Source organism: Mesocricetus auratus, unplaced genomic scaffold (assembly GCF_017639785.1).
Source record: "Mesocricetus auratus isolate SY011 unplaced genomic scaffold, BCM_Maur_2.0 Super-Scaffold_100676, whole genome shotgun sequence".
Taxonomy (NCBI): Eukaryota; Metazoa; Chordata; class Mammalia; order Rodentia; family Cricetidae; genus Mesocricetus; species Mesocricetus auratus.
Genome location: NW_024429266.1, coordinates 128,789,064 through 128,811,936, shown reverse-complemented (window position 1 = coordinate 128,811,936; position 22,873 = coordinate 128,789,064). Strand labels below are relative to the sequence as shown.

The 22,873-nt window shown below is 43.9% G+C and overlaps 1 protein-coding gene across 2 annotated transcripts in view; it reads right to left on the bottom strand.

The window, feature by feature from the left end:
• Gng12 (G protein subunit gamma 12) overlaps window positions 1-10,094 on the bottom strand; it is a 110,968-nt gene extending 100,874 nt beyond the window's left edge. Inside the window, exon 1 of one of the 2 annotated variants that reach the window (XM_040739096.1) lies at window positions 9,960-10,094. The gene's annotated coding sequence lies outside the window, so the exon portion shown is untranslated. The remainder of the gene's footprint in view (window positions 1-9,959) is intronic. The other variant, XM_040739098.1, reaches the window with a different exon arrangement.
• Between the last annotated feature and the right edge of the window lie 12,779 nt (window positions 10,095-22,873).

The window sequence follows — 22,873 nt, the reverse complement described above, 5'->3', positions numbered from 1 at the left end:
TAAGTCAAGTAACTCAAGACTGCAGACCTGGGTTCTAAAGCTCTGAGTATGCTTCCACAAAGCTCCCAGGGTTAGAGTACACCATAAACACCAAAGGATGGTCAGCACAGTTGCCCAGGCCAACATCTAACATGGGATCCCAGACACAGCGGAACACAAAGACCCAAAGGTACTTGCCCTCAGAAACATTCACTCGTCTACTAAGGATCAGACACCCAAAGGTGCCAGGTATCTTTCTAGGTACTGGGATAAATAGGCCATGTTCTTTTCCTTCTGGGGTGGACACTACAGCAGAGGACATCAGTGTCACAGTGATGCAATGCCACATTAGAAGAAAAGTTGGGCATCTAGAGCATTCCAATGTTTTTCACAAAAGAACCACATATTAAACACATATACATGTGTATGTTGTGTTTTGTGTGTGTGTATGAGTGTATGAGTGTGTGTGTGTGTGTGTGAGAGAGAGAGAGAGAGAGAGAGAGAGAGAGAGAGAGAGAGAGAGAGAGAGAGAGAGAGAGAGAGAGAGAGAGATCTTTCTGCAGGTCACCCCTCACTATGACTAGTGTGGGAACTCTGAGAAAGAGTTTGTCGTTAGAGGTTTTTTGGTTTGTTTTTGAGAACGGTCTTGCTGACAGCCCACAATGGTTTCAATCTCTCTTGCAGCCCCAGCTAACCATGAACTTATGATCATCCTGCCTCAGCTACCGGAAGGGTCAGATTACAGACATGTGTCACCATGCCCAGATGGTTTACTTTTTTAATGTAGTGGTAAACCAGTTTTACATAGGACTGCCTTTTATGAATTTCTGGAAAAAAAAGAACACATCTTTCTCTTTGCCAAATCTGATTCCCTCTTTCAATACCATTCAGTCTTTTTTCAAAAAAAAAAAAGTTAATTTTGTATTAACAACACCCAAAAAGATTATTGTGACTAAAAAGCATCTCAAGGGGCTGGAGAGATGACTCAGGGGTTAGGACGAGTCCTGTTTCTCCAGACTGTGGTTCAGTTCCCAGCACACACACCAGAAGGCTGTCACTTACTTGTAACTCCAGTTACAGATGATTCAAAGTGCACATGTGACATACATTCACACAGACACTGTCGGACAGACAGATGGACGGATGGATGGACAAACAGATAAAAATATTTTTTTAGAGGTCACCTCAAAAGCAAAACACAGCTCTAGCTTCTCATCTTCCTAGACTGCTGGTCTTAGGCCATTTTTACTTTCATCTCCTTTTCCTTGGAAGGACCAAATAACTCCCTAGTTGTAAAAAGCAAACAGAACAGCCCAATACACAGAACAAAGAACAAACAAATCTGACATATAAAACCTTTCTAGAGGTATAAATATGTGGAAAATTCTAGATTTCTGGATATATTTTGCAGGAAATATCATTGGAATCTATATGCTTCAATCTCCTTTCCAGTCTCCCTACACATACACCTCTGTGTGTACATGTAAATGTTGTGTGTCTGTATATGTATATGTGTAACACTCTGTGTGTGTGTGTGTGTGTGTGTGTGTGTGTGTGTGTATGTGTGTGTGTGTGTATGGAGGAGGAGGAGGAGAAGGAAGGAAAATTCTAGGCTAGAAGATAGTTTTTTCATGGTTTTGGGGAAACCACAAGTTAATAACACCATTAGCCGAGAACTGTAATTCAGACATTAGCAAATGCAGCAAAACCCTACTTTTTACTTGCCTTGATTCTGTACTAATGAATTGGCAGCCCACTCCACCCAGGCCCACATTAGTAAGTGTGTATTTAAGAAATTCAGACAGACTATACACAAGAAGAAAGGTTACAAAGGCCCGCAGGAGAACCTACCAGCCTAGACAATGTCCAAAAGACCCACAATTAACTCATACCTCCACACTGCCACTTTATATCTAATTATGAAAAAAAAATCACTACTCTAAATTGTCATTTTCTCCCAACCACATGACACCCCTGTTCCTGGTGGTCTATGGAGAAGCATGCTGACCACTGAGCCCAGTGGCTCTGCAGACCACTTCTGGGAGCCTTTCCTAAGTGACCAAAATGACATTCGTAACCTGTCTTCACACCAACGGCTTAGACACAACCCACAGCTCCAGTGGCAGACAATGGTCTTCGAGGCGTCCACACAACGGAAAACTGATGCTACTAAGAGAAGCCATTTCCATGCACTTACTGACACTGCTGATTTAAAACAGCATAGCAGACAACACTATAGAAACCATCCATGTGAAAGAATGGGAAGAAACAATATGCACACTCAGAATAGCTTCTATTTAGAAGCTAATACCTGTAGGTGGTATGGAAAAGGCCTATATTCGAGTGGGATGGAAGCAAGTTTCATTATTTTTCCTTTCTAATATGGCTGTTATTATTATTATTATTAATGAAGACATTGTCCCTAGGAGTACGAAAAATCAGGTATGATCAGCTTAGAAAAGCAAAACAAAAAACGAATTCAAGGAGTTCAGCTGAGAAGAGGACTAGGAGACCTGGGTGTGGGCACTAAATTCTCAGGCCAAAGTTTATCCCCAGAGAAACTCAGTCCAGAGTTCAGGAGGTGAGCACTGTGTGTGGACAGGATGACTTCTGTCCTTCTGGGTGTGGATGGCCTGGAGTCCCTGTTAATGTATTATAGCCAGAAGGAAGTCAGGGAAGTGCAGGGAAAAGAAAAGCAAAGACAGAAAGCTAGCTTGCAGCCTCCCAGGGAGCATGCGGGGAGTGAATATTTGCAATTTGGATTAAGCAGTGGCTGAAGCATTCTGCTCTCCTACTAAGTGCTTTAAACAAGGGGCAAAGCACATGCGCGTTGCATGACACAAGGGTTTCCTGAAGAGGAGAAACTCATGGGATTTGAAAAACTGAAATCATATTGAGATGCAGCAGATGAGTCTGCTGTTTAAGGAAGCCCATAGGAAATTTTTATGAGGAATTGCCATCTGCTATTTCCGCTTTGGGAATCCAAGCTCGACTGAAGATGACATGACTCCACTTAAGCAAATTAAAAGTGGAAGGTATTCAGTATCTTAGACATGTTGGCATCTTTTCACAGGGTGGACCGTCCATTACACAGCAGAGAGCCGAAGGGCAGAGTACTGAGCAGCCCCTTCACCTTCACACGTGCAAGCCCACCGATTAGGGCTCGCCCACAGCTGCTGCTCACATGCCTTCCAAAGCACACAGGAAGAGGAGCTAATACTGACAGCAAACATGGAGAAGCTGCTTCAAAGAAAAGATGTTACTAGGCAGCAGGAACGAAGGGAGACACAGATAAATTCTTCCCTAGCTTCTGATGGCTCTGGCACCAGCACTCCCCCATTCTCTCCCAAATTAAAAGGCTTTTCCCAAACGAAGCAGTCCCAAAGGCTCCACAGTCACCATCTCATCCCAAAGAGGGCCGCATCTATACGATACCGAGGAGGACTCCCTCTCCACATCCCAGCAGTTCCTATGACTCACTTCTGCGTGTCAGACAGACACTGGGGTGCTGTAGGGGGCAGAAGCTATTGCAGAGGAATGTATGAGCTGTCCCCAGCTCAGCAAGTGTTAGGTGATCCCCAGAACACTGCGGGGCCATCAACACAAAACAATGTCAAGGACACCCAAGTCTTTAGCACCCTTTAAAGCATGAAGAATCCAAGAGAAAGAAGTCATTAAAGGTTCTGTACCACTGAAAGTGTGATTCCCAGCAAATTCAACCAAATTTCCTCTATTGATAAAAAAAAAAAAAAGACAGTGGCTTATGCACATTCAAGGAACATGGCCATATTTCTTCATTCCTCCTGCATCTGGTAAGCTCCTACTATGTGCCACACTCTGCAGCTCAGAGCACTTAGAAAGCTATTGAAACTGAACAGGCTTTGAGAGGCAGAGCTATTGCCAGACACTGCACTCCTCCCGTTAGGAAAACAAGGCCCATCCATGGTCACTAGCCAAAACCCCCAAGTGGACTGAAAAGAAACGCCTCTCCATCCTGGGAGAGCAGTCCTACTCCAGGGTATGGTCTTATTCTGTTGGGGGTTTTGCTTTGTTTTGATGGTGTGAGGCTTGGTTTTGAGACAGGGTCTCATGGTGCAGCCCTGACTGTCCTGGAAGTCACTATGTTGCCACGGCTGGTTCCAATTTTCTAACCATCCTCTTGCCTCCGCCCCTTAAGGGCTAGGATTATAGACATATACTACCATGCCAGTTTGGCCTGTTTTGCTTTTTTCCCCCTAATTTGCCAGAGATTCTGGTGTACAAAAAATGAAGTTACCATGAATTTGAGAACTGAGGCAGTGCACTCCAGTGGGAACTAATGGCACAGTGTCCAGTGGTCAGGGATATCTTGGCCAGCAGCACCCTGGCTAAATAGAAATCTGCATATTCTCACACAGTAAAGTGTCCCCCTGACTGTCTAGTGGGGGCTTACACACAGCCATGCCGAAGGAAGGCTCCCCAGAGAAAATTCAAGTGCAGATGGTGGCAATGAAGCCCACACTTCAGTAAACACTGGTGACCACACCCCATTCAAATCCAACCTGGGCTCACACTCCTCCTCTCAATATGTGACCTTGCCTGCAAGAGGAATGACAGACAACAGACTATTCTGTAAGAAAGGATACAGAATATATACATTTCTGAATCCCTGGTCCCAAAGTCACAAACTTAAAGATCAACAAATGGGAAATGCACAAGTTCTTAACAACTGATTCATTCACCCAGACCCAGAAAAGAAATTCTTTTAGCTACAATCTTCGGGAACAGCTCAAAGTATCAAGTCTGTAAGGTCTGCAACACTCTTGTTCATTGTTCAGTAACCTGCTGAAATGCAGACCCATTAAAAAAGAAGACAAAATCCCTCCTTGTGCTAGGATAGCAACCAGACACTTGAAGCTAAGCATTTTTATGACACCCAATAAAACCTGCCATGACAAACCAAACATTTAAGTGACACTAGAAAAGATTTTCAAGAGACTTGGCATGACTGGAAGAATCCAGCTGGAAGTCATCTTCCACTGTCTGCCCAGCTCCAAGCTGCCCACCTTCTGCTCCCCTGCCCTTGAGAGAAAATGTAGGGTGCTGTGTACCTGCTGGCAGGAGCAGCTCTGCAACGGGACTTTGCAGGCCAATTTTCTTTTCTGCCCATCCAAGATTTCCTCTGGGAACTGTGAGAAGACAGCTTCACAGGTCTCTGAAAGACTTGCCTGTGAATGTACCCCAGGCCTGCTGCGTCCCAGGTATTATACAGGGTACTAACTGCAATGATCAAAGAGGCAGTGAGCCCCAATGGACAGGCACCCTTAATTCTCTTCTGGTTGCTTGTCCCTCTTGGGTAAGAAGCCCTCCCCACTTGATTTACAGCTTTCCAATTTACATTACATTCCCCCCACCCCCATTAGGCCCTCTGCTCTCTCCCCTTTTCTCCTATGACCCCTGGCTAAGTGTTGAATCAGCTATGGAATAACAGCAACTCTGAGGAAAATTTTGCTCTACCCTTTGAGGTTTGGATGCTTAAGGACCACCAGCCTCATGTGGGCCTTGGTGAGAGCTGAGCAAGATCTGGACTCAGAAAAGGTCTAGAAAGGGCCCAGGGTGTGTGGCAGCTCAATGATAAGCACTCAATATTGTTGCCACATGTTTTATTTAACCGATGTTCCTGTTAGCCTCAGTGCCCCGTTTTCTTCCTCATTCCTGTCATCAGGACAGACTGGAGGTGTATTTGCAGATTGTCAAGGCAGAAGACCTGGGTCTGGAAGTACCAACTTCTGTGAATTGAGGCTTGGTGTCTACGCAGCTCTTCCTTATCTCTCTCAGGGCAGCATAGATCCGTCACCCCAGGACTTGGGATGCGGTGGTACGAGGCCTGTGACTGTACAGCACTGTACAGCACCACATAGCATGTACAAGTCCCTAGAGTCAATCGCCAGTCTCTCTCTCTCTCTCTCTCTCTCTCTCTCTCTCTCTCTCTCTCTCTCTCTCTCATATGAAGATAAAACTTAAAAACTTCTGAAGGGCTTCCCATCTACTGCAAAGATTTTGGCATTTAGTTTTATGGCATTCCTGTCACAAAAGCTGTTTTTTTTTTTTAACAAGGAAACAAAATTCTGCTATATGCGTTTATAGATAAGAATTCTGAGTAACTATTACAAATGATTTGTTATATGTGCATGCTTACTGGGAGAAAATGGAGACATCCATTTGTCTGTATTTCCTTTAAAGCCTTTACAAAAATGCGTAGCTAACTGTAATTGTTAATAATGCACTACATTTGCACCTGTCATCCAACTGTGTAACCTAAAAAAAAAACTTCATGCATGAAGTTACAGGTTAGAAAAGAAAATGAAATTAAGATCTAGAATTAATTTGCTAAGAAAGTTGATATCAAAACCCATTTCATATTTGAAAGACAAAATACTACTGCCTAATTAATGCATAGTCTCTTACTTTGTAAGTACAATTTGGCAGGACATTTTGAATACCAGCTTTTTTGGATTTGAGAGAAATATGAAAATTTTGTGAGGCCATTTTCCTGTTATAAAAGTAAGGCAAGTTCATCGCCTGTACAAAGATGTATTAATGCTAATACTCATTGACTATAGACTACATGTCAGGCAATGTTCCACACGGTCTATGCAGACAAATTCACTTTCCCTCACAATCTCAATAAAAGAGAAGTTAACCAAGTCATCCGATCTCTACACCTAGGAACACAAGTCAGCCATCCATCATATGCTGTAATGTTCTAGGAGTAAAAGCAAGCAGTAATTTATTCAATCAAGTCTTTCACTACAACAGGGCACTGTCACGGGCCCAAAACAATTCATAATGGACACTGAATGCTTTATACTGGAAATCATTATAAACTAGTATTTCTGTGTCACTCTGACATGAGCCACCGCCCAGACCAATTTGATTCTATGTATCTGATATGTATTAAGGAAAAAACAGGTGCTTAAGGGGGTTGTTTTTAAAGTAAAAACTTTTTCAAGTTTTGCAAATTTTAGCAAATGATTCAGAGACCCCATGAGTTCATTCCCTGAATTAACTATCCATCCACTCTCACAAAAATAAACACAATTAGTCCCCACTTCTACTGGCTTATCTGCTGGCCTTGGATAGCCATACACACAAGAGCAAACATCAACATACTCTTGGATTGCATCTTTTCAAACCCTAAAAGTCATATTTGGTTACAGATAAATGCTGCTTCTGTTTCTGATTTAATTTCCTATCCAAGATTAACAAATGTAACTATTTGAAATAAAAACTCTCTTTAAATTTAAAAGCTAACTCATGTTCCTAATTGCCTAGCCCTAAAAATATTATGTACTTAACAATGCCAAAAGCATTATTAAAATTATTGATTCAATCATTATTATTCCTACTACTATGGCAGAAACAGGACATACAAACTTAATACATATTTACACACAAAAAATGTGATCAACTTTCTAGTTACTTGAGCAAGATCTCACTCTAGTTCTAGGTTAGCCTGGAACTTACTATTTTGTCTAGACTGGGTGTGAACTCACAGAAATTCTCCTGCCTCAGCTTTGCCAACTGCAGAGTTACCATGCCAACATTCAACATTCTCTAGAACTTAAAATTGTGATATCTGGCATTTCCAGAAGGTTGTGGCTATCATAACTTACCCAGTACCCTACTGACTGAGTAAACTAGTTAAAAAAAGAAAAGAAAGGAACATTCTAAGCACTTACCATAGGTTAGTTTCAGCCTATGTTTTCCAAAGACTAGCTGATATGCTTTCATTAAAATACTAGAAATTGAGATCATTATTACTCCTATTTTACAAATCAGACTGAAAAAGACGAAATACTATTCTCATCCTGGTCTAAGAAGAAAGCTCACACAGGAAACCTCTGTGAAACCACTTCTCTTCCCAGTCAGGGCTCAGAAAAATTACTTGTAGAACTTATCTTCCTAGGTAAAGCTTATACTAAAACAAAACAGATACAACAAAAAACAAACCCACCTAACGAAAACTCAGCACAGTAAGTGATGGCATTCTAATTTTTTTTTCCTACTAGGGAGAGGTTTGAAACAAAAACTATTGGGCATTAGCTAACTTTTCCGGAGCTCTCTTGTACTCTGAAGCCCTTTGTTCTCACAACCAGATCACCATTCGTGTTCTGTGACAGGTGACAACAGCAACCTAACTCAGAGCTTTGTGCACAGGTGCGTGTACTGCCTTTCCATGCCACACCTGCAGTCTCTTGTGAAGCACGGACCCTCATTTTTACACAGCTCTATACAAACCTAAAAGCTGTGCACTGCACTGGGGTTCCACACCTAGTAAACTGCGTGTGCTAAACACGAATGTGTCTCTGTTGCTGTTCAGCATTCACTGGAGGACTTAACCCATAGCTTTACGGTGCTGACCGACTGCTAAGGAAGGCAGAGAGTCTGAGTGTTTATCTAAAGTCCACTTAGCAGTCTACAATCGATTGTTTTTTAAAATGTGGCTGGAAGGAAGAAGGTGGTCAGTGGGAGGGGGGCTGAAGGAGAGTAAGGGGGTACACATGTATGAAAAAGACAAAAATAAAGAAAAATTAAAAATATGTGAGAACCACATGTTTATTTACTGAAAAATGACCTTGCTGACATATACATTTTTTTTTGTTCTAAAAAGTGGGGGACCCCCCTATTTGAAAGTGACAGCTTGACAAGAGTAGATTTAACCCCACTGTTCTAGAGTGGCCTGCTTTCCCGTCTTCCCAGGGGAAGGGCTGGAATCCAGGGGTAATTTACATCCATGGTCTGAAGTGCCAAGCAATGGTGCAGCAGGGTGACCAGCATTCTAAAAACAAAGCCAAGCTATTGCTTTAAAAATTGAGAACACACAGACGCAGAGCCTGGCTCTGACAACATCCAAAAGATTCATTATAGACAATCTATTCAGGAGGCGCTCCGACCGCCCCAGGAAATATAAACAGTGTCCAAAGACAGCCGAGGGGAGAGGAAATAACTGACCGGAATAGGGCGAATCATGTGAAGTCCGTCCAACAAGGCCTAAGACATCCCTAGTGTCTCCACTGGGAGCCGCGGTTAAACGTGCCCTGGCACATGGGCACAGACCTCCCCTCCAGCTCAGGCACGGGGCTGTTTCCTTTCCTACCCACTTGTTTGTGCACAGCCACGCCCGCACAGGACCACGAGACCACAGGCCTCGGCAGATCCTTACAGCTGATTTCCAGTTGCTCAAAGTTTTTTTTACAGGAATCGCGGCTCCCTTTGCGAAAGTTATGAATGATTTATGTCAAGTTTACAAGACATTCACGGCCAGGATAAATGAGTGTCAGCAGACACTAGCAATGGCGTCTTAAAATGAGATTTAAATCGGCAGGCCTTTACTAAAATGAAAACGAGTTTCTCTAACCCACGGGCTAAGCGTCCGGCGCTACATTGAAAAAAAAAAAAGGAATAAATCACGCAATGCTCAAGTTTGAACTCCGACCTTCCTGTTTGAGTCACCGCCGCAGGGTCCCTCGTAGAGTGACACCCGAGTTCTCTCCACGATCTACCCCTTCCCCGCCACCACCCCCACTTTGCGGACTGAGCACCTGGGCTGCCAGCCCACGCGCGTCTGCACACCGGCGCGGGGAGAGGAGGGGCGCTCGTGGCCGCCCCGACCCGCTCCTCCCGCACCGCCGCGAGCTGGGCGGTGACTCCCGGGCCTCCCCGCCTGGCGGGTCGAGGCCGGGCTGGGTGGCGGCAGAGACCCAGCCTGGGGAGTCGCTCGTGTCCCCGGGCTCTCGCGCCGGTGGGCCGTGGCGGGCCTCTCTTCCACTCCCCTCCCGCGGCCCAGGGCGCCCGCAGCGCGCGCTTCCTTCCTCCGCTTCCCTCGCTCCAGCCCGCGGCCGGCTCGCGGGACCCGCAGGCGGCCCCGAGGTGGAGGCGCCCGGCCCCGTTCTGTTTAGGTCCCCTCGGCCCGGTCCCGGCGATCGCTGGGCACTCACCCGCCGCCACCGCCGCCGCAGCCCAGGAGTCGGTCTCTCCGCTCTCCCAGACCGCCCGACCTCTCCTCCCGACTCCGCTCGGGCTCCTCCCCGCGCGCGTGGGCGGGGCGCGGCCCGGTGGGCGGGGCAGCCGTCTCCTCCCACACCCCACACCCCCCCTCAGCTCCGGCCCACCGGCCCGGGACGCCCTCGCCGCGCTCTGCTGAGACCGTCGCGTGTGTGCACACGCGTGCCCGAGGCGAGGTTGGTGCAGCTCGCTGCGGTGCGGCGGGCCGGCAGCCACGCGCCGCCACCACCACGCACTGCCCAAGCTCTCTGCAGTTCCCGTGCTGCGAAGATGAGCTCTGCCAAAACCCCCTCCACATAAGTGAGGCTCTGGTCCAGAAGTCTCAGGAAATGGCCACCTTCATATTTAAAGGGCTCTGAGTCCACGGGGATGTTGTTTCTCAGAAATGGAAGTAAAGCCGGATTGCTAAATGTTAAGTACATCACCTACCATGCCTTCTCCCTTGATCCCTGTGAAATTTGTGCTTCCTGATGCCCCCCAACTTGGCAGAGTTGTACGTAATAAATTAATTGGATCAGCTTGGTCTTTTTTTTTTTTTCTTTTGTATGGATTTAGAGTTTGGTAGATTGAAGGGTCAGTTTTGCTTCCACAATAGCTGCCTACAGCCATTCAAAGAAAGAAAACACCTGTTGCTTGTCAAGCATTATACTAAACGTGATAGGAGATACCAACCCAAGGGAGGCTTGCTTTCAAAAAGACAGAGTTCAGTAGAGATGGTTATGGAGAAATGGCAGTACTCAGCAGTCTGCTAGGGCACTCCTAGGTATCTGCTTTCTCGTTTAGCAGGATCTAGACAGAAGGCCAAAGTAGGTCACCAAGACCCAATGTGGGCAGAGTCCCTTTTAGAAATGACGTTAGCATTGGGTGAGAGCAGGGAACAGTGATTGGACTCAGTGCATTACAGGGAGGGAGGGTGAGAGGGAGGGAGGGAGGGAGGGAGGGAGGGAGGGAGGGAGGGAGGGAGGGAGGAAGATGGGAAGGAAACATTTTAAGCATTGAGGTAGGAGAGTGGGAAAGGAAGTTGGATGTGATCAAAATACATGTATGTATTGTCAAGGAATAAATAAAAGATGTTCTTTAAAATGAGAGATCAAACGAAAAAAACGAGTATTTGTGATAATCAAAGAATAAATAAATACAAGTATTAGGTGAGTCTTTCACTGAGGAGTTTCACCTACAGAAGAGAAACGAGTTGTTGGGATGCTGGAATCTAGACACTGAATCCTACTGGTAGCATTAAATTCACTCCTGTTTACACTTAAGAATGACTTGCTTGACAGAGTGGTCTCAGCAGGCTCCAGAGAATGGTCTTGTTGAGGTGCAAACCACAACCTGCCCTTTATTTCCTACTTTGTACAGGGGTAGGAAATACTTGGCTGATCCAGGTAGTGACAGTTCAACATTCTAAACAGAATGGCCTAATAAAAGAAGTGATTATTTTGTTTATACCAGTGATTTCCATTTCTTGATCATTATATAGCCCAGTGAAGTGCTTTCAGATACTTTTAATTTTCCTCTCATTAGTCTGTGACAAAAACAACCCAAGTGGCTCATTGAAGAGTGCCTGGCTTAGTGTTCTTCAAATTGTAACCACAGAACAGTCCACACACAGTTATTTGCATTAGGAGAGAACAGAAATCCAAGATCATGTACAAACTTTTGCAGAAATTGTCTATTGACTCAGGCAATCTATGGGGCTTGGGGTAGTAGATCAGTATTTATCCCTGGCACACAAATGGACTTTGGGGACCTATCCCACAATGAGGGATGCTTTCTCAACCTGGACACTTGGGGGAGGGTCTGGGCCCTCCCCAGAACGAAATGACCGACTCTAGAGATCCCCAATGGAGGGCCTTACCCTCCCTGGGGAATGGAGTGGGAATTGGGTAGGGGGTTGAGGGGTCTGGTGGGAGGGAGTGGGTGTGAAGGGGATGGAGAGGGAGCTGGGACTGACATGGGAAGCAAGCTTGTTCCTAATTTAAATACATAATAAAAAAGTGTTAAAAAAAGAAATCAAGTCATTTGAAGTGTGGCCTTTTATTTTGTTCCCCCTACCCTATTCTCTCTCTCTCTCTCTCCCTCCCACCCTCTCTCTCTCTCTCTCTCTCTCTCTCTCTCTCTCTCTCTCTCTCTCTCTCTCTCTCTCTCTCATACCAAAGAATTAGTCTGCAACAAATAAATTAAGAATAAAATAGTTAATCATTTATTTTTTATTTATTTATTTATTTATTTATTTTTGGTTTTTCAGGACAGGGTTTCTCTGTAGCTTTGGAGGCTGTCCTGGAACTCACTTTGTAGACCAGGCTGGTCTCGAACTCACAGAGATCTGCCTGCCTCTGCCTCCCAAGTGCTGGGATTAAAGGCATGCGCCACCAACGCCCGGCTAGTTAATCATTTATATCTGTGGGGTCTCTGTAGCCTCAGATTAAACTGGAGATTGAAAATATTTGAAAACAAAATTGAGTGTACTGAATATGTTTTTCATGTCTTAATTTCATTTATAATACAGTATAACAAAATTAACATGTACATTATATAGGACTAGATAATAATCTATGAATAATTAAAACATCATATGTAAGATGTAGGTAAGTTATATGTGAATTCGATGTCATTTTATCTGAGAGTTTTCCATCTTTAGATTTTAGTATGAGTGGAGGATGATCCTGGAATCAATCCCCTGTGGGCAATGAGGGACAACTGTTCTACAGAGAGTTAAGATCATATTAGCCAAAAGGCAAGAACAGTAAGAGCTAACATTTAACTAGTGTTTCCTGTGTGGCAGATGTTGCTTTAAGAGCCTTACATATATTAAATCTTTTCATTCTCCTAGCAACCCTAGTAGGCAGGCACAGCAAAGTTAACCCACTCAGTCTGAAAGTGGAAGAGTTGGGTTTTAGATGCAGGGTATTTGTAGTTTGTGCTTTTACCCATGGTTCTGGACTTTTTCCTGAATTTTTAATGATTCACATTTCATCTCCTGTGAGTATTGCCACGCCCGCTGCACAGCCTGTGTCCGAGAATGTGCGGAGGGTGTCGGGGATTGACAACACAGACCAGAAGGCTCCTCAAGAAGGCTCTCTTTATTCCTATTCTGGCTGGTTATTATATACCCTAACACCAGAGGTGGAGGTGGGTGGGTCTGAAGAGGCAGTTAGTCTTTGGAAAGGGCCAGCCCTTTTCAGGACCTTATTGCCCTGGGCATTGTATTGTTTTTAGTAAACATGTTTTTAGTAAACATTGTCTTACAGCTGCCTACTCCCAGGCTGATGGGGAAGTGGGTCTCTGCTCAAGGTCTGGCGTCCCCACAATATATATGTGTGTGTGAGAGACAGATATCATAAAATTTATGTATATGATATATATTGTGGTATTATATATATGCAGTATATATAATAATATAGGCTCACTTTTTTCATATAAATGAGTATATGCCATTTCAGTTAGTTATTCCACTCATGAAATCATAGTTTGACCATCATCCATTTTTTTTGCCTGTTCATATTAAAGCATATTTGAAACTTTGACAATTTCTGTTAGCATTTGGTCGTATCTCTTGTGATCCTTCTCCAGTTTTAAGAACACCGATTCCAAGTGTACTTCCTGCCTGCCAGCATCTACATCTTGTGGTCAAACTGACACCTTCAGCTTCAGCATGCTCTTGGCCTGGGCACAGGACAGCTGGAGGTGCCTGGTAACTAACAAGCTTTCTGCATCTTATCTTTAACCGGTGACAGGAGTGTGGCTGTGTCTGTGCTGTTGGCAATGCTTCCTCTATGCTGTCGGTGGCACTCCCTGAAGGAGTGAGATCAGAGTCTCCCCTTTTCTCTAGTATTTTTCTCAGTGCTTTCTCCCTTGTCCTCTGTCTTCCCTGTTCTACTACTTACTCTCCTGTCAAATTTTCCTGGGAACAGGTCACAGCCAACCCCTGAATATTATTGATATGACTCAATACAGAGCAGAAAAAAATACTCAAAATTATTTAGGAATTTCAAAATGTTATGGCTGAGCATTAAGTCAAGCATAGGTTTCTGTGCAGTATGTGATCATCCTTTGCACATTAGTGAAGCTGGCCTAGATTCTAATACATCATTTTCACTTGAGTCTTTCTTCTTCTCAGGCTCTGATTCTCGAGAATCTCAAGCAAAAATAACAGCTATTAAATTAACAATGAGTTCAGCTAGCTACTACCAGACCGTCAGTGTAAGCTACCAGTATCCCACACCTCATAGAAAAAAAAAAAAAAAACAAAATGGAAAAAAAAAAAAAAAACCTCTCCAATAGGTAGAGGTTTGGCCACAGAAAGCAAGAATGGTCTAGGTTAATGAGGTAAGAAAATGAGTTTCAGTCATGACTCTGAGTGACACTAATGTGCACTGTGCATTTGTGCTATATTGTAGATGGGGTATCCTGGAAATCCCTTTCCTCAATAAGTTCTAATGGTGATTGGCTAAAAGAGGCACCTGTAAGGAAGTGAGACCGGCAATACTGGTTGGAAAGACAAGCCCCACGCAAAGCAGAGACAGTAAGAAGCCTCAGCTGAGCCTACAGGCTAATTGGGGACTGAAGCTGGTGGGTCTTCAGAGTTGGCCTGAATTGAGTCCATGGCATTGACCTTTGTGTTATGCTTTTCTGTTTGTTTGTTAGTTCATTTGTTTGTTTGTTTTTTTGAATGGGGACAAAGTAGATTGCTTGAATAGTGCCCATTGATGGATACCCTCAGTAACTGGGAACAGCTGTGCCAGCCTCCAACAGGAGCTTGGAGAGGCTCCACAGGGGGGCACCTCCCAGATTCTATTTGGGTTTATGATTAGGAATAATAGAAATATGGAGCTGAACTCAAGAGGGAGTGACCTTAGGTTTTTTATTTATTTATTTAATTATTTGTGCTCTGATAAGAGGTCAGAATACATCTTTAGTGGATTCACTTCTTTATGTGGGTTCTAGGTATCGAACTCAGGTAACATGCCTTTACTCTTTGAGCCATCTCACCAGGTCCCCTAAGCCAGAAAGACAAACATGGTATGTACTCACTCATAAGTGGATATTAGCTGTAAAATAAACTATGCTACCATCCACAGACCCAAAGAGACTAGGTAACAATGAGGGTTTTCAAGTTGGGATGCCCGGATCGACCTGGAAGGAGGAAATAGATTTCATGGGTGGACTTCAGGCTGGTGGGGATGCGAGCATGAGTGACCAGGTTGGGGGAGGGGTGGAGGTGGAGAATACTGAAAATAATATTGGAATAGGGGGTATTTTGGGGTCAGGCAGCAACCTGGTGCAAGGGACTCTCCCAAGAATCTACAAGGAGGATTCCAGCTAGAAATCCTAGCAATAGCAGATACGTAGCCTGAACTAGTCTTCTCTTGTGACCAGGCAAGACTTCAAGTTGAGGGATTGGGACACCAACCTAGCCACAAAACCTTCAACCTACAGTCTGTCTTGCCTATAGGATGTACTGGGGTAAGGGTGGCCTAGAGATTGAGGGAATTGCTAACCAATGACTGGTCTAGCTTAAAACCCATGCCAGGAGAACAAGCCCACACTTGACACTGCCTGGGGCACCAGGACCCACAGGCTGGACGACCCAGAGACCTAGGGTAGAACCAAATATGACTGGAGGAAAAGTCATATGAATGTAATGATGCCTAAAAATATTCTATGCTCATAGATTGGTGCCTAGCCCAATTGTTGTCAAGAGAGGCTTCATCCAGAAACTGATGGAAACAGATGCAGACACACAGCCATACATTAGGTGGAGCTCAGGGAATCCTTCAGAAGATGAGGAGAAAGGATTTTAGGAGGCAGGGAGGTCAAAGACACCACAAGAAAACCCACAGAATCAACTCACCTGGGCTCATAGGAGCTCACAGAGACTGAACTGACAACCAGGGAGCCTGCATGGGACTGATCTAGGCTCTTTGCATGCATGTGACAGTTGCATAGCTTTGTCTTCTTGTGGGACTCCTCACAGTGGGATCAGGGGCTGTCTCTGACTCTTTTGCTGGCTTTTGTGACCCTACTCCTCATACTGGGTCACCTTGCCCAACCTTAATACATGGGGAGGAGCTTAGTCTTACTGTAACTTGATATGCCATGTTTTGTTGATGTCCATGGGAGGCCTGCCCTTTCCTGAACAGAAATGGAGGAGGAGTAGATTGGAGGGTGGGGTGGGGGCAGGGGGGGAGTAAGAGGTGTGAGGAGCCACCCTCGCTATCGCTATCGCCATTAGAAGATGGCGCTGACATCCGCTGTCAGTTGGAGTTCACCGTTTAAGCTGTGCCTCTCCCGTGGCGTCATCTGGGGTGATGAGCAAACCACCAATCCCAGCTCTACACGTCTCACTCGGAGCTCCTAGGCTTATATAAGGGGCTGGGTTTCTTAGCTTGGGGTCTCCCTCTCAGAAGCTGATCATCTATCTCTCAAGATGCATTAAAGCTTTACTGCAGAAGGATCCGAGTGTCCTGTGTCGTTCTTGCTGGCGAGACTGTGGCGCGGGACAAAGAGGGTCTGAGAAAAGAGGAGGGAGAGGAAACTGTGGTCTGGGTGTAAAATAAAAATAAAAATAAATAATCATACAATTTTCATACAACCCATCAAACCTCCAGATACACAGGAAGGGGTTGGAGATTTTTTTCCATTGTATAACAACCTAGATGTCTCTCAAAAAAAATGGATAAAGAAATGTGGTACACTTACAGAATGGAGTTAAAAACAATGACATTAGGAATATTGAAGGCCTTGTTGGAAGAAGAGGTCCTTGAAAGTCTGAAGGATCTCTTTGTGCATAGCTCCTTCTTTCTAGTCCTCTGCCCTCTGAATTCTGTGCTTTATTCTCTATTTCCATCTCCATTTCAATTCAAGTTAAGCAACCCTTCCTATACTCTGATCTATGATATGCTTGAAAGGTTCCTTAAGGAGGCATAGTCTCAGGTCATCTGTTTTCCATCTCCCAGGGATCACATCTTTTCATTGCCCGACATACAATATCTTACAAGCTTATTTTATACACTTAACTGCTTTTTGGTTGTTGCAGGTAGGAGGGACAAACCAGTTCCTTTCCTCCATGTTGTCAAACAGCAGACATCAATTCTTCCCCTTCACTCTGAATTTGCATTATTCTTCTTTCCCATGTACTGTTATTCATTGTATTGCCTGTTTACTGTAAGATAGTGTCTCTCTAGGACCTGAGTTGTACCAGGTTCTCATTTTCTGACTGTCACATCTTTGCAAAATTGTATTGCTTGAAATAGCATAAAGCCACAGAAAAATACACAAACATCATGTTTTTAGGTTTTACTATCATGGTTCTTTCCTTTCTTACCTCTCCTCCATCTCCATTTCCTTCCTCCTTTCCCCTTCTCCCTCTCCCTTTATTTCTTAGTGGATGTGCATTGATGTGAAGAGACCATGGCACCTCTTATAAAGAAACACATGGAACTGGGGCTGACTTACAGGTTCAGAGGTTTAGTCCATTGTCATCATGGCAGGAAGGATGGCAGCTCACAGGCACACATGGTTCTGGAGAAGCAGCTTAGAGCTCTACATCTGAATTGGCAGGCAGCATAAAGAGAGAGGCATTGGGTCTGGCTTGAGCACTTGAACCCCCCAAAATCCACCCTCAGTGACAGACTTCATCCAACAAGGCCATACCTCCTAATCCTTGTCAAGTAACATCATTACCTAATGATCAAGGACTTAAATATATGAGCCTATGGGTGGCATTCCCATCCAAGCCATCATATATTTTGTTTTGTTTTGTTTTGCGAGACAAGGTTTCTCTGTATTGTTTTGGAAGCTGTCCTGGAACTTGCTCTGTAGACCAGGATGGCCTCGAAATCACAGAGATCTGCCTGCCTCTGCCTCTTGAATGCTAGGATTAAAGGCATACACCACCAACACTCAGCCCAAGCCATCATATTTTAAAACTTGTTTTATTTAATTTCTTTGTTCTTTAGGTCACATTTTTCTTTTTCTTTTAGTATTAATTTTAACGTGTTCTTTGATATTCATAAAGTATTTTGGATTAAACTATCCATTACACATGCATATTACATTTTGTTAAAAAATTTTAAATCTTTGGAAGGAAATAATAGGCACATTGTCAGCTAACATTTATTAAGGCCTTCCTGTTCTAAGACCTTTATACACGTTATTTCACAAGTTGAAACCTCAATGTTCTTAATTTTGTAGGTGAAATATTTGATGCAAGTCTCACAGCAAGTGAATAAAGTTATAAAATGTAATCATTGCCCCGGTACTATTGGGGGATTGTTGTTTTTCTGCCAGCACAGTGGCTGCACCTCAATCTACTACTGTTTCAGCCAATGACTGCGGCTCTGCAGTTACTGATCAGCTTCTTAGGAAGTGGTCCAGATGGACTTCTGCTGCTGCCTCCTACTGCTGTCACCAAATGTAGTTTTTAACTAAATCTCTATCTTTGTATTTTGGGGTCTGGGTTAGCTCACTCAGGTTGACTTTTTTCTAGCTCCATACATTTACCCAAAATTTTCATTTTTCTCAATAGTTGAATAATGTTCCATTGTGTAAATGTATCCCATGTTTTCGTTATCTATTCAGCAGTTGATGGACATTTCCAATTTCTGGCTGTTATGAATGGAGCAGCAATGAACATGTCTAGGCAGGTGTCCAAGTATCTCTGTAGTAGGATAAATTGTCCTTTGGATATATGCCCAAGAGTGGTAGAGCTGGTGAAGTAGGTCTAGTCCTATCTTCCTGAAGAACTGTCACAGCGATTTCCATAGTGGCTCTACTAGTTTGCACTTCTACTAGCAACGAATAAACGATCACCTTTCCCTATACCCTTTAGCTGGAAACACTCTTTTGGAGAACTGATGACCAAACGTTGTAGTGAAGAACACCTCTTGGTGAATAGAATACTTCAGTGGTTACACCCCAGTTGAACAGAAATGGGTGAAATAGAGACATACAACTCAGTAAAACTATGAAGGGTTATTAATTTAAGAGTCTTCTTGGGTAATGGTTGTTCTGACGCTGACCTTAGGCTGTGTGTAGGATGAGAGACTTGGTGGTGGTGCACACAATTACGTGTTAGGCTGGGCATGGTGGCACACACCTGTAATCTCAGCACTTGGTAGGCAGAGGCAGGCAGATTTCTGTGAGTTCAAAGGCAGCCTGGGCTACATAGTAAGACCTTATCTCAAATCAAGCAAACAAACAAGAAGATACAGGGCTAGGGAGGGACAAAAGACTGAGGCAGGAATCAGTGGAAGAGAACAGTATGAACTGAGTGGATGTGGGCTCAAAGACAATGACAACTAAGGAACGTTAACCATGACGGAAGGAACACCTGTGGCCATCGGGAGTGGTAACTTGCAACATTGTGCTTTGCGTGGTATTCATCTGGGGTATCATAATGACCTCAGGATAGTCTTAAATTTACAGTGATGCTGATACATCACTGTAATTCAGCATAGGTCTAATGACTTAAGGAAGGAAGGAAGGAAGGATTGTGTTCATAGTCAAAGCAAACCAACAGAGATGCAAATAGTAGCCAGTAGAAACTGTTGTAATATAGGGAGGAGACACCAGGATAGACTACATATCTTAAATGAGAGTTGGCTAAATCTATCAACAGATGTGCCTTTTCTGTAGTTCAGGAAATTCCCTGCATGCTTTTGTAGAGGTTAGTTAGATTGCTTATAATTATATAATGTTAGGGACTAGTGGTTGTTTTACTTAATTTTTAGATTTCATTTATTTATTTGTTTCTTTTTAAAAACAGGTTCTTAGCTGGGCATTGGTGGCGCATGCCTTTAATCCCAGCACTCGGGAGGCAGAGGCAGGCGGATCTCTGTGAGTTCGAGGCCAGCCTGGTGTACAAAGTGAGTTCCGGGACAGCCTCCAAAACTACAGAGAAACCCTGTCTTGAAAAACCAAAAACAAACAAACAAACAAACAAACAAACAAAAAAACAGGTTTTTACTATGTAGCCCTGGTTATTCTGGGACTTGCTATGTAGATCAGACTAGCCTTGAACTCACAAATATTTGCCTGCCTTTGACTCCCTAGATATGGGATTAAAGGGGTGTGCCAGCACACTCAGCTACTATTTTTCAGATTTTAAACTAGTTGATGGGCATGCTGGCCAGGGAAGCAGATAGGCTAATTGCAGATCTCCACCTCTCCCTCAGCTCCTCCTAAACCGATCCCCCAGTATTATCTCCAGCTCTGAAGCAGTCTACCTGCTGTAAGCCCCCAAACCCCGTGTGTCCCTCCCCTTGCCCCGTCCCATCACCAGTGGATCACAGATTTACTCCTCCAAACTTCTTTCCCTCCGTTTATTGCTTTATCCTGGCACCCAACTCCAACTGACATTCCCTGGGAATCCACAGGCCACTCTGGCCAGGGAAGCAGGTAGGCCAACTACAAATCTTCACCTCCCCTCCATTCCACAGTCTTGTCTGCAGCTCTGTAGCAGACTGCATGCTGGGGCCTCTCCTCACTCTCTGTCCCAATTTCCAGGTAATTAGGTAGATCCTGATGGAACACTCTGTTTCCTCCTGCTTCTAGGCCCCTTCAGTAACCCACTTCTAGCCCCTCCCAATTGCTAAGTATCTGCTCCCAATACCTAGGACACATTGTATCCAGAACCCCAATGGCCACCCACACCTATCAGGTTCCCAGAAGCATACCTGTCAGGTTCCAAGAAGCCTTCTTTGCCAGGGAACACACAGCCACCACTTGCTCCTAAGAACCAGAGAGGGCAACAGAAAACAGGGAACAAAGCACCCACCCAACAAAGACAACACCAAATATCAGCATGTTTTTACTTCTCATTTCAATCTTCCCAAATGCAGCTGCCTAGATGCAAGTGTGAAAACACAACAATAACTGCCAGGGTAATATGTCTCCACTAAAGCCCAACATCCCTACCACAGCAAGCTCTGAGTTTTGCAATATAGCTGAAGTACAAGAAAAAGACCTTAAAAATAGCCTTTATGAATATGATAGTGTTCCTTAAGTGGAAATGAATAAATAGAAGAAATTACACCCATGAAGAGAAGATCGCAAAAAATAATCAAACTGAAGTCAATAATATAGAAACAAACAACAATACAAAGAATCAATGAATCAATGGAACACAGAGGTGGATCTTTGAGAAAAATCAGTAAGATCAACAAACCTTTATCAAGTTAACTAAAAGGCAGAGAGATAATATCCAAATTAACAAAAGTTAGAAATGAAAAGGAGGGATATAGCAACAGACACTGGGGAAACCCAGAGAACCATAAGGACATACTTCAAAAACCTGGACTTCACCAAACTAGAAAATCTTAAAGAGCTGGATACTTCTCTCCATACATGCCACTTACCATCTCACCTTGTAGAACCATGAAAGTTAACCAGTAGGAAGTCTCCAGTTCATTTCCAGCTTGATGTATTTGTTCTGTATCTAGAGAATATGATTGGTGTCTATAGCAATAGAGTCTTACCACCAAGCTCCACTGGGCAACCAAGGACAATGGCAGTAGCTTGTGTTGTTTGGAGGCATGTAGAATCGCCTGACTAATGACTTACAGAGAAATCTCCCAAACCTAGAACTAGAATGCTTTATTAATAATGTTATATGACACTTCCTGGGGAACAAACATCTACCTCCTCAGATTGGGAACTGATGACAAAGTATGGATACCACCAAAGCTCAGTTTGGTGAAACATTGAGTTTAATTTGGGATACTTTTTCAAATGTGGATCATAGGCTTCATACATGGCAGAAATGACTCAAAGATAGCTGCACTGTCAAACTGTACCCCAGCGTGGGTGACAGCTGGAAACCTAGAACATACTGCACCACCTTCCAGAAGCTCAACAAGTTAGAGAGTGTCCTATCCAGATAGCTTGGTTAGTCTGAGTCTTCTCCAGGCAGCTCAACTCGTCTTAGGATGTCTCTCAGTAGTCCTTAAAGTTTCTATCTATAAACTCTAGCAGGGCAAGACCTAGTGAATTTGGTCAGTTTCGTGGACTTCCAGGTGCCATTGGGTTATTTGAGTGTAACTAGATTTTCTGCAGGATGGAGGGGTTCATCTTCCTTACAAATCCTTCATTTCTCTTCACCTTTAACATCCTGTGTCTTAGTGAGCATCCATCCAGGATGGGGGACTTTAACATCAGAAAACCACTACACAACACATAAACTATGTCTTCTGGGAGGAACGTTGTATCCATGTAAACTACCTCCATTTAAATCCTTTAAAAATGTATTGCCTATCAAGTTCATAAAATAGTAGGTTTTCCTACATTCTTATTTTCTGCTACCTTCTGTCCATTCTTCCTTTACCATACCGTCCCACTCTCCTCCCCACTTAAGCTTTTCCACTTTTTCTCTTTACACCAATGCCACATGTGTTGTACTATTCCCTCTCTCAAAACTCTTCTAACTCATCCTCTAGTGGCCCCTTTCTTGCCTTTACAAGCACTCCAAGTTAAACACATTGCTCCAAGAATTCATGGCTGGGAATTCATTTCTGCATATGAGAGCATGAAGGGCTCTAGTGGGCCTGAGAATGGTAAACCTTGCCCTTCCCCCATTTCCTCTTCCTTGCTAAAGCGTTATACGCCATTCCTAAAGCTAGCCACCAAGGTCTGTTCCCTTAGTTGCCCACTTGTTCCTCCTGAGGCTGATTACCAAGGTCCAGCTATCAAAGTGTTGAAGTCCAACAATCAAAAGCCCTCTTTTGGCTACCCTAATGAACATGCCCAATCAAAACAATCCAAGCATGATTGGGGGAGGTTCCCCTTTTCCCTCTATAGACTGTCATTTGCCTATGAGCCATGTTTGTCTCCTCTCTATCCAAAGACA